Genomic DNA, 9,775 nt, shown 5'->3' on the forward strand with positions numbered 1-9,775 from the left:
CTACGATTCTGTTTCTGTAGTAAGGATGTAAGATGTAATCAATCAAGGGTTTGTACTCTGACGGGGCTGATGTTAATAGAGTTTATCTCTATTAAATAACTTACTCAAGGTCAGATGGCGGAGCCAGCATGTGTTTGTTTTAGAGAACTGTGTTTCTACTTTTATTTGATTTTTTTCCTCCTCATCTGGAAACCTAACGTTGGTTTGTGTGTGTTCCTATTTCAAAGACCAGGGCTGAGTAGGTAACGGCCAAAGCAGAAAGTGATGGCCTGTTCTGTTGGAGTTCTCTTCCTTCATGCTTAAAAGTTGAGTATTGGTTTCAGATAAGTGAAAGATGAGGTCCTGATGACAAACAACAGCCTCATAAAGACTGATAGGGGCGCCTGGGTGGCTCAGTTGGTTGAGCTTCCGACTTCGGCTCAGGTCATGATCTCACGGTCTGTGAGTTCGAGCCCCGCGTCGCGCCCTGTGCTGAGCTCGGAGCCTGCAGCCTGCTTCCGAGTTCATGTCTCCCTCTCTCGCTGACCCTCCCCTGTTCATGCTCTGTCTCTCTCTGTCTCAAAAATAAATAAACATGAAAAAAAAAAAAAAAGACTGATAATGCGTGGTTACGAGGTGGGTTAAGGCAGGTTCAGTAAGTTGGCTCTCGGTGAGTTCCTTTGGGTCGTCGTGACCTGGGCTGGAGAGGAATCACAAACCAGAGGTCTCCAGAGCAAGGGAGGCCAGCCCAGGCATGTTCCAAACAATATCCTGGTGCTGCACAGAACCAGCGTTAAGCGACTCGAGCAATTTAGAGGCAGCCTAAAACAAATTTCCAACAGCAGAGTCAGAGAATAACATGGGCTTCGAGTCGAGGATACAGCTCGAGGTTTAGAGTCAGATTTGAAAGCCCGGAGAACTCTCTTTATAAAGAAAAACAGAAGCTCACAGTCCTGTTTCATTACCCACCCGTGCTTTTGAGCCATGAACTTTCCCCCACTTCGGAAACTTCTCTGGAAAATTCATTTCATGCTTGTCTACTCCAGTAAAACCCTCGACTGAACTGTTACAAAACAGGCGACTTGGCGAAGGGAGTATGAGAAATCACCCAACACGGTGAAGCCAGTTGGCATCCTTGAGAGCCATGTGCCTGTGACCTTTGCTTTACCTGTAATCTTGGACTGTGACCTTCTGCCAGCAGAGGGGGCGTTTTGATTGTTCCTGTGCCAGGTGGCCAGGAGGCGGTCACGGGCTCATGCATCTGGGTCTTTGACACGCTGAGGAGCACCAACCAGGCGGAGGCAGGATTATATGTGCCCGGGTTTCAGGCTCAGAACTCACCAGCGCCTGAGAGGCGGTCTTAGGAAACTTGCTGGGTACCTCTCACATCTCCTCAAAAGCATCACATCTCAATCTCTTCTTGGATTGTTTTTCTTACAAGGGTGTGCCTGCGTCAATTACCTTATTGCTACTAATGCTGCTTTGAAACTAATGTGATAAAACATCCCTGGCTCCTCTATGCATATTTTTACCCAGCAACCCTCATGTGGATCCTTCGCCAGACATCCTCCTCTTCTCCAGCACAGTTGTTTCAGAACGGCGTCCGCTGTCTCAAGGTCTCACCCATTCTTACCCCCTCGCTCCCTGGAGATGGCCCAATTTCTTCTTCCCCCAAGAAAAGTCTGTATTCTCAGTAAGAATTCATTGAGCACCTGCCGTGATGTAGGACTTGTGCAGAATTTTTGGAAAACAAAGATGGATGAGGCATGATCTTGGCTCTGGATGGGCTTTGAGCTGACTATAGGAGAATAGATATGAGATGAGTGTAGTCCAACCATGTAGGCAAACGGATGGATGGATGGATGGATGGATGGGTAGGGCAAAGGGAATGTAGAAGAGGGGTCATTATTTCCACTTGGAAAGGCAAGAAAAGCTCCAATACAACTATCTCAGGTGGGCTTCCTAAATTCCTTTGCCTCTGCTTTCAAAATTATCAATAGCTGTAGATAATTCTTACCATCTTGCTCCCTATCTTAGAAGAGGTATCTACTCATTTCTAAGGTTCATCCTTCACGTGGCTCTTAAACACAAACTTCATCCTCCAGTACGTAAGTGAGGTAAAAGAATTACAAAAATATTGTAAAACAACAACTTGGAAATATGAAGAAAGAAAAAATACCTCCCATAACCCAGCCAACTTAACATCGCCACCATCATTGGTGTGTGTGTATTTTAATCTCTTTTCTTCTCCTTTGTATGTTTCAAAAGTTATAACCACAACCCTTTGTGTTCACGTCCAACCTCTAGTCCCCCCACCCCTGGGACCTGACTCTTTCCAATCCTACATCTTGATCATCTTTCCCACTGGAAAGTCCCATTCACTTCCTTACTCATTTAAATCTCACCCACCCTACAACACAGGAAGTCAAACCATTTCCTTAACCAAACTAGACTGTTCTTAAAGATTCTTCAATGACGCACTAAGGAGGCCAACTCACTTTCCTTTTTTTTTAATGTTTATTTACTTTTGAGAGAGAGAGAGAGAGACAGAGTGTAAGCTGGAAAAGGGGCAAGAGTGTGAGCTGGGGAAGGGGCAGAGAGAGAGAGACACAGAATCTGAAGCAGGCTCCAGGCTCTGAGCTGTCAGCGTAGAGCCCGATGATGCGGGGCCTGAACTCATGAGCTGCGAGACCATGACCCTAGCTAAAGTCAGATGCTTAACCAGCTGAGCCACCCAGCGCCCCTCACTTTCCTTTTTGATCCTTTTCTTCTGTCTCTAACTTTTCTCCCTTGACTGTCTTGGCCATCTATTTCTGAAATTAATTTGGTTTGTTTCCCTACACTCTGATAACGCTTTTCTCCATCTTTTTCTGACATTAGTCCCTCCCCTCTCTGCCCACCCTTTACAGACTGGTGGTTCACAGGGTCTCTCTAACTGCCTTCACTCACTCAAAACTCTCCTTGGGCCCCTCCTAGAGACTCAGTACTTCCAGATCTGTATCTCTACCTGGGCTTTTTGCCTGAACCTCAGCCCCGCTTACTACTGGTCACCTTTACCCTAGACACCGCCGACTCAACATTTGCAAACTGGATTCCTCTCTTTCTTGCCTAGCTTCCTCAAAAGTTTTACCACCCACCTAGCCTCCCATGCAAGAAAAATGGGCATCATCTTCATTTCCTCTTTCTTTCTCAGTCAAGCAAATTCCTTCTGCAAAATGTATCTCAAATCCACAGCTTGTTATCACGGCCACTTTTAAAACTCAGACTCTAGTTTTTATCTGGTCTACTAGATAGTCTGCCAGTAAAGCTACCGCTTTCTATTTCTTTTTACAGTGCTTCCCCTCGTCCATGCTTTTGTCACAAATTACATTTCTGGAATACAGATATCTTTTTTTAAAACAAAATCGCTTCTTCAATTAAAAAAATGTTCACGAGGGGCGCCTGGGCGGCGCAGTCGGTTAAGCGTCCGACTTCAGCCAGGTCACAATCTCGCGGTCTGGGAGTTCGAGCCCCGCGTCGGGCTCTGGGCTGATGGCTCGGAGCCTGGAGCCTGTTTCCGATTCTGTGTCCCCCTCTCTCTCTGACCCTCCCCCGTTCATGCTCTGTCTCTCTCTGTCCCAAAAATAAATAAACGTTGAAAAAAAAATTAAAAAAAAAAATGTTCACGATTTTCCACTGCCTGCACCAAAATTCAGATTTCTTACACGGCACTCAAGGCAGTATGTAATTTGCTCCCAATCTATTTTTTTCCACGCTCATTTCTTTCCTACCCCTTCCCCCACCCACCCTTCCATGTCGTTGACGACATGCTGTTCTGTTGTTCCAAGCATGCCTTGAATTCTTGTACCTCACAGGACCAAGTGTGGTTTTCCCTCTGCCTAGAAATACCTTGTGCATTGTCAAAATTGTATTCATGCTTTTAAGCCCAGTTTCAACATCACCTTGTGCGTGAAGTCCTCCCAGACCTGGTTTTCTCTTGTCCCCTGGGAAATCAGTGGCTCCCTGTCCTGTGTTTTTTTTTTTTAATTTTTTTATTATGTTTATTTATTTTGAGAGAGAGAGAGAGAGAGTGAGAACACAAGTGGGGGAGGGCAGAGAGAGAGAGAGAGACAGACAGACAGAATCCGAAGCAGGCTCCAGGCTCTGAGCTGTCAGCACAGAGCCCAACACGGGGCTCAAACTTGTGAGTGTGAGATCGGATGCTGAAGTCGGATGCTCAACCGACTGAGCCACTCAGGCGCCCCCCTCTCCTCTGTGTTCTTACACCAGCGTGGCTCCCAAACCTGGCTGTGCACTAGAATTAACTGGGAAGTTTTTAGAAGATCCTGATGCCTGGGTCTCACCTCATACCATTTGTACCAGAATATTTGAGGGTCAGCTCTTTGCATTAGTCATGCATTTTGACATTCAGGTCCCAGGTGCTTAGAATTTGATAACTTCAAATCTTGATTCATGATTCATGGCACACTCCTATCAACACTGTCCACGCATGTCTCTCTTTCAACTCAATTTTAATAATGTAACAAATACCTGTGAACCTACCACCTGACTGAAGAAGCAGGTTTGTAACCTTTAAGGAGGTTATTATCTAGAAGCTTCTCATCTATTTGCCTGCACCTGAGGCAACCACTACCCTGAAATTTTATGCTTTTGCTTAAAAAATGTTATATATGTGGGGTGCCTGGGTGTCTCAGTCAGTTAAGCGTCCAAGTCTTGATTTCGGCTCAGTTCATGATCTCAGGGTTTGTGAGATCGAGCCCTGCCTTGGGCAGTGTGGAGTCTGCTTGGGATTCTCTCTCTCCCTCTCCCTCTGTCCCTCCTCTGCTTGCACACATGTCCTCTCTCTCTCTTCTCAAAATAAGTAAACTTTAAAAATGTTATATATGTATATACAACATTTAATGTTATATATAATATATAATATATATAATTATATATATATAATTATATAATATACAATTGCATGTTATATGCATGTTATAATGTTATATATAATATATATGTTATATATAATATATAATTGCATAATACAATATAATTATATTATATATTTATATATAAATTATAGTGTATAATATATATACTCATGGTACCTATTATCTACATCTATATATATCTATAATATATAATATATATATAATATATATATAATAATATATATACTCATGGTACCTATTATCTATATCTATATATATCTATAAACATATATACAGTGTGTGTGTGTGTGTGTGTGTGTGTGTATATATATATATATATATATAACAGGTACCAACCATATATATTACTAAGTTTTGTTTGTTTGTTTGTTTTATAAAAGACAGATAGCTCTCCGGGCACTGGCGTTTGTCCAAAGCTCTGGGTGATTCTCGTCCACAGCCAGGGGAGAGCAGCTAGCTCTCAGAGCACTTTGTACGTAGCCTCTATTCCAGATGTCTCCCTGGGTCACCTCTGTGAGCCACTGACTAGTCTTTCTTTGGCTCTGACTTTGGGAGCCATGCCTCACTCTGGCTTTTCTGGAGGTAGTCCGTCAGTCCCTGGCCTCTGATCTGTTCACTTAGGGTGCCCTGTTCTCATCTTCCTCTACGTCTGAAATCATTCTGCTGGGCTCTTTCTCTGACGGCAATTTGTCAAAGAAGTCTGTCACCCTCCACCCTGTCTCTGTCCCCTTTTCTGTTTGCTCTTTTGTCTCCGCCCCACTCTCACAGCGTTTACTCTCAATATTAGCAAAGGAAAGCAAGTAAAGTTGCAAAGACTTGTATATGAAAAATCATATATAGGAGAGGAATAAAATGAAAAATGTTCCCTGTATCTTTAGCTTCTAATGACTGGGAAGGCAGAACTGGGGTTTAATGAAACCACAATTGTACAGAAATGGGAAGTGGGTTGTTCTTGAACACGTGGACTAGTGGGGCATCTCAGTGAAAGAAATTGGCTTTTATCTCTGAGCACGTATCCTTAGCCCCCCTTCCTTTATTGCTTCACTTAATGATCGCAAATAAACTGTGTGCGGCCAGGTAGATTACATGCCATTTATCGAAACAGGTCACAAACGGTCCACAGGGAAAGCAAGACTCACCTTATTCTGGGTTAACCTAGTTCTGGGACAAGGAATTCCGTTCTGGTCTGTGTCCCCAAAATGTCGAGGTTTTCAAATAACCAACGAAGACGGTGCACGGTGTGACCTGCGGTGTTTGCGTCTTGAGAAAATTCACAAAGATACTTTGGAATAGAGTTGGGACTTCCTTCCTCACCAGATGGCATTGTTGACTGACAGGACAGATGAACCAACAAGGTCTCTGGAGCACCTGCACCTGATTCCTGAGATTTTCCTCATGCTATGGAAAAGGGACTAAAGCAGGGACAAAGATTTTTTTTTTTTTCTCAGCTAAGAGCCATTGATGGAAAAGGTGGAAAATCAGCTGAGTATCACATAAAGTTTTTTTAAAAGCCCACTTAGATTTTCCTTTTGTTCCTTTTAATAAGAAATATAACATATTCAATTTCTCTTTTTGCTTCTTTTCTCTTCTTTCCTTTTCTTTCTGTCCTTCCTTCCTTCCTCCCTCCTTCCCTTCCTTCCTTCTTTCCTTCCTTCCTTCCTCTCTTTCTTCCTTTCTTCCTTTCTTTTCTTTCTTTCCTTCTTCCCTCCTGCCCACCTTCCTTTTTTTTCTTTCTTTCTTTCTTTCTTTCTTTCTTTCTTTCTTTCTTTCTCTTTCTTTCTTTCTTTCTTTCTTTCTTTCTTTCTTTCTTTCTTTCTCTTTTTCTTTCTTCTGTCAAATAGTTGTCCTTTAGTTGTAACGTTAAAAATCTGTTCTCTCCCAGGCAGGTGTATGTGTCAGGATCTTTTCAGTTCTATAAACTACCAACTTACACAGAGACAGACTAAATACATTGAAATGAAGTGTTCTCTGCACTACTAAATTGGGATCTGAAGGTAAGTCTGTTGAGTAAATAAAATAGTATAGTATTCGTAAGTGAAATAGTCCCAGTACTCATACTGTTTTTTTTTAATGGTTCAAATGCAAAGTATTGTAATAGCTTCCAGTTTGTCTCAGAAAACCAAAGAGGTTCTTATTTAGAAACCACTGCAATAAGCCTGCTATTACTGGGGTGCATTGGAAATCAACAAGTGAATGAAACCGTTGTCTTGGAGTTTGAGTTTATTAAATAACATTTGAACATAATTGGCAGGAATTCTTAAATTCTAAAATTCTTTCCTGTGTCTCTAGCCCATCTGCCAAGCTGATCCTCAGGAATATATTTTTAAAATCTTTTAAAAATGTTTATTGGGGAGAGAGAGAGAGAGAGAGAGAGGCAGAGAGGAAGGGAGACACAGAATCCAAAGCAGGCTCCAGGCTCTGGGCTGTCAGAACAGAGCTCAATGCGGGGCTCCAACTCAGGGGCTCCAACTCAACGAGAGATTATGGCCTGAGCCCAAGTCGGAGGCTTAACCAACTGAGCCACCCAGGTGCCCTAACCCTCAGGAATCTTGAACAGTAATGTATTGGGATGCTTTGTGAGTTGGGTCGCACCAGAGGTCTCCAGTCCTGCTTGCACACGTGCCTTGGCAGACGTGTGCACGCCATCCACGCGTGCACAGGGATGTACGTCCACACCCCCAGTGGCTGGCCGGTCCCCAGCCTGGGTCTAAAAGAAACTGACTTTTAAAAGGGCCGTTCTCTTTTTGTTTGAAACCATGATCTTAACGTTGAATCCAAAGCCCAGACAAACATGACGTCAGGGGACAGCACAGCAGGGCAGTTTGAGAGGATTAGATTTCTTTAAATTACAAAAACAGTAAGAGCCGGAGGTCTTCAAAATCAACATTTTATAATCCGAGTCACGCTCGTGTTTTTGCTCCTTTGCTTAGAAAAACAATATTGTCAGAGTTGACCTCAAATCTGTGTAGCGGCACGTGACCCGGTTGGAGAGAAGTGTGCAAACGCTAAGCAGCATCTAAGCGGGGGTCCTGCTGCCCTTGGGATCCATACCAGGGATGGAAGTTCTGACAGTTGAGAATAATCATATTCTTCACTCGTAGCGGAATAACATTGAAATAAGAACAATGTATTACATAATACATTGATTTAAAGGTTTACTTTAACATCCATTCGTGACAAAAACTCTCCACAAAGGAGGCTTAGAGGGAACATACCTCCACGTAATAAAGACCACATAATGAAAAATCCACAGCTAACATCATGCTCCACGGTGAAAATCTGAGAGTTTTTCCTCTAAGATCAGGAACAAGACAAGGCTCTTCTCACCGCTGCTAGTCAACACAGTACTAGAATCCTCGCCATAGATATCAGACAAGAAAAAGAAAGCAGAGGAATCCAAATCAGTAAAGAAGGACAAAAGCTTTCACTATGTGCAGATGCCATGATGCCACATAGAGAAAACCCTGAAGACTCCATCCAAAAACCCGAGGAAACTGATAAATAAACTCAGTGAAGTTACAGGATAAAAAATTAACCTGCAGAAATCGATTGCATCTCTACACACTAATAACAAAGTCACAGAGAGAGAAATTAAGAAAACAATCCCATGTACAATTGCCAAATTACCAAAAAGAATAAAATATCTAGGAATAAACCTGACCAAGAAAATAATAAGGTTCACCGCTCAGAACCCAAACACTGAGAATAGGTGAATAGACCCTCCACCCACCCCCTACTGACTCACCTGTCTCGTAACCTTCTGAAATTCAACTCAGTGCAGTGATCCTCAAGGTGTGGTCCCCAAGCCAGCAGTGGCAGCACCACTTGAACTTGATGGAAAAGCAAATTCTCAGGTTCCACCCCAGATTTGCTGAATCAGACACTCAGGGGGGGGTGAGCCAGGAATGCGTGCTTCAGCAACCCCTCCAGGTGATTCTGAGTAGGCTCAAGTTTGAGGACCCCTGGTTTATACACTTCACGATTAGAAAGACCATCGGGTGTCTGAATATAAGCCGACCGTATGGCATGGCTTAATGAGAAGATGTATAAATCGAGAGGGTCTCTGCAACACCTGGCCTTTATTCTTAACATCTTTCTTGTGCCAAAACAAAGGGAGTTATGCAGAGATGGAGAAACTGTTTCTTTCCAGCCAAGGCTCATTGATGTAAAAGGCAGAAAACCAATTGGGTACCATATAAAGGTAAAAAAAAGAAAAAGAAAACATTTAAGTTATATTTTCTGTTCCTTATAATAAAAAAATATATTCAATTGGCTCTTTTTCAGTTAATGAGGAGGAACAGTAAGACAAAGCCGGGAAAAATAACTTGGTTTTCTACTATAGTTATTTAAGGGAGACGTGCCAGATTTTATGAAGGAGCCAATTTTCTTGAAGGGCAGAGGCTTTCATTATATTCCTCAGGTTACCTAGCTCACTCCTCAGTCTGAACTAGTTGCATAACAGATAGTCACTAAAATTAAGGGAAAAGATAAAAATAAAATTAAAAAGTAAAAAAAAAAAAAAAAGGTGAAAAGAAGAAAATTGAAAAAATACCCCAGGGAGAAATATAAACACGAGATGCTGAGGAAAAAAAATAGAAACGACATAAAGAGCAGGAAGGCAATCAAGTAGAAAATAGAACAAAATGGCAGAAGGAAAAGGCAAAAGGGTGATACAAATGAAGCACTGAAATGATTTATAAACTATATCAGGGCGCCTGGGTGGTTCAGTCGGTTAGGCATCCGACTTCGGCTCAGCACATGATCTCGCAGTCCGTGAGTTCGAGCCCCTCGTCGGGCTCTGTGCTGACAGCTCAGAGCCTGGAGCCTGCTTCAGATTCTGTGTCTCCCTCTCTCTGCCC

Source organism: Herpailurus yagouaroundi, unplaced genomic scaffold (genome assembly GCF_014898765.1).
Source record: "Herpailurus yagouaroundi ecotype Mexico unplaced genomic scaffold, PumYag 250, whole genome shotgun sequence".
NCBI lineage: Eukaryota > Metazoa > Chordata > Mammalia > Carnivora > Felidae > Herpailurus > Herpailurus yagouaroundi.